The sequence below is a fragment of the Crocuta crocuta genome, unplaced genomic scaffold, assembly GCF_008692635.1.
Source record: "Crocuta crocuta isolate KB4526 unplaced genomic scaffold, BGI_CrCroc_1.0 scaffold127, whole genome shotgun sequence".
In the NCBI taxonomy this organism is placed as follows: domain Eukaryota; kingdom Metazoa; phylum Chordata; class Mammalia; order Carnivora; family Hyaenidae; genus Crocuta; species Crocuta crocuta.
This window is the reverse complement of record NW_027532008.1, coordinates 87796-90085: the sequence shown is the minus strand read 5'-3', so window position 1 is coordinate 90085 and position 2290 is coordinate 87796. Positions and strand designations below refer to the sequence as shown.

Below are 2290 nucleotides of genomic sequence, written 5' to 3'. Positions count from 1 at the left end.
GGAAGCAAGTTACCATGAAAGGCTCTGATTGCCTGGTAAATTGGAGGGAGGAGCCTGGTGGGGAAAACAGCCTTGGAATGTGAGTCCAGCAACATCTCCTTCGTAGCAACACCTTGGAATTCACAAGGGAGCCCTTGGAGCCACCCGAGAAGATGCCACGCTCTGAACAGCTCAGTGTCAAAATGTTAAAATCAGCTGAGAGGAGCTCAATAGAAACTTATGAACTTTTAATGCAGAGCAGCCAAGGCTGCTTAAACATTTAAAAGTAAAATCCAACAATTAAAGGGCCAGTTAAGGCTGCAGAGAGAGACTGGTCTTCTGGGATCTTGATTACCAGGATTTAGCTATCAGAGCATCCAGTAGAAGCCCGGGGACCATCCTAATTCATAATAATGCTTTTCATCCATTGAACACTTACCTACCATGTACCAGACATGTGATGCACGTTACACACGTGAAGTCACTTCATCTCTACAATAATACTATTAACTATTTCACATACGAGATATACAGGTTGAGAGGCCAAGTGACATGCCCACAGTCACACAGCAAATAACAAGCAGAGTCAGAATCTAAACTCAAGTGTGTTAGATGCTAAGAATCTAAACTCAAGTGTGTTAGATGCTAAACCCTACATTTCTGACTTTTGCTTGGCCACAACAGGGTGCTACACATTCCCTACTGCCGTCCCTCTAAGTAAGTGAAGAAGTGGACAAGACGCATGAAACCACTCTTCCAGATATTGGACAACAAGCAGTGAAGAACTGTGATCTCTGAGAGAAGGGGAGCAAATGAGGGGGTCCTAAAAACACACCAGCTTTCAACCTGGGGGGGCTCATCAGGCCACAGCACAAGAAGTGGGTAACAGAGCTAGATAGGGACAGTTTCACTGAGTTGAAGAGGCAGTTCTGAGTTTGGGGGGATAGAGGTGGCTAGAATCTGCAGGGACAGTAGCAGAGAAGAGGGAACTACACAGAGAGAGAATTCCAGAAACCCAAACAGATGGCCTCCCGAGTCTGTTTCTGAATAACAAGCTGAGAAGGAACAGGATGGAAGCCCAGGCAACCAAGCAGAGAATAACTTCAGAGCCCAAGTCTCAGCATTCACGGGGCCATGCAACGCTGGAATCTGACCATCCGGGGTAGAGAGAGACTTCACTGAACATTTGGGATAATAAGTAAAGCCTTTGAAGGACAATGCCTTAGAAATGAGGCTAAATTAGCCCTCATATAAAGGCTACTTTAGCCCATCGTAACAAAGCTAAAACACAAGCCCAGAGAGATCAAAGTGATTTTCAAGTAACTCAACTCCCTGCAAAAAAAATGACAACACTCTTTATTTTATTTTATTCTTTTGCTTTTACAAATAGTTTATTGTCAAGATGGTTTCCATATAACACCCAGTGCTCATCCCCACAAGTGCCCTCCTCCATGCACATCTCCCCCCTCCCCCCCACACCCATCAGTCTTCAGTTTGTTCTCAGTATTCAAGAGTCTTTCATGGTTTGTCTCTCTCCCTCTCCCCCATTATTTCCCCCCTTCTTCTCCCCCTTGGTCCTCCGTTAAGTTCCTCCTAATCCTCCTATACGTGCAATCATGTGGTATTTGTCTTTCTCTGCCTGACTTATTTCGCTCAGCATAACACCCTCAAGGTCCATCCATGTTGAAAAATATGGAACACTTCATGAATTTGCATGTCATCCTTGTGCAGGGGCCATGCTAATCTTCTCTGTATCGTTCCAATTTTAGTATATGTGCTGCCGAAGCGAGCACATGACAACACTCTTTAAAGGAAATAACAAAATCCAGAAACGCAAAAACATTACATTCAAAATGTCCAGCATATAATCCTAAATTACCAGACACACCAAAAAAAAAAAAAGAAGAAGAAGAAGAAACGGAAAAATGGGACCCAAACCCACCAGGAGAAAAAGTCGCCAATAGAAATCAACTAAGAAATAGGAAATACGATAGAATTAGCAGCCTAGCTTCCTAAAATAACTGTCATATACACTTATTAACTAATAACTACAGAGAGCGTTCTCCCACTTAAGGGAGAGGGAAAAAAACTAAAGGTGGAAGGAAAAAACTATATATGTAAGTAAGTTCACAACCTTAAAGTAAAATATGTACATGATGAAGAGGAAAATGAAGCCTATGAAAAAGAATCCAATGGAAGCAAAATGAAATTTTCACTAGATGGGAACAGCAGCAGAACAGACTCTGCAGAAGAAAAGTTGAACATACATGTAAAGCAATAGGAACGCCTGGGTGGCTCAGTCAGTTGAGCG

General features: G+C 42.8%; 1 non-coding gene across 1 annotated transcript; it reads right to left on the bottom strand.

The window, feature by feature from the left end:
* Positions 1-1665: 1665 nt before the first annotated feature.
* LOC144241350 (U6 spliceosomal RNA) lies at positions 1666-1772 on the bottom strand. Its single transcript, XR_013338041.1, has one exon. It is a non-coding gene; the product is annotated as a U6 spliceosomal RNA (small nuclear RNA).
* Positions 1773-2290: the final 518 nt, after the last annotated feature.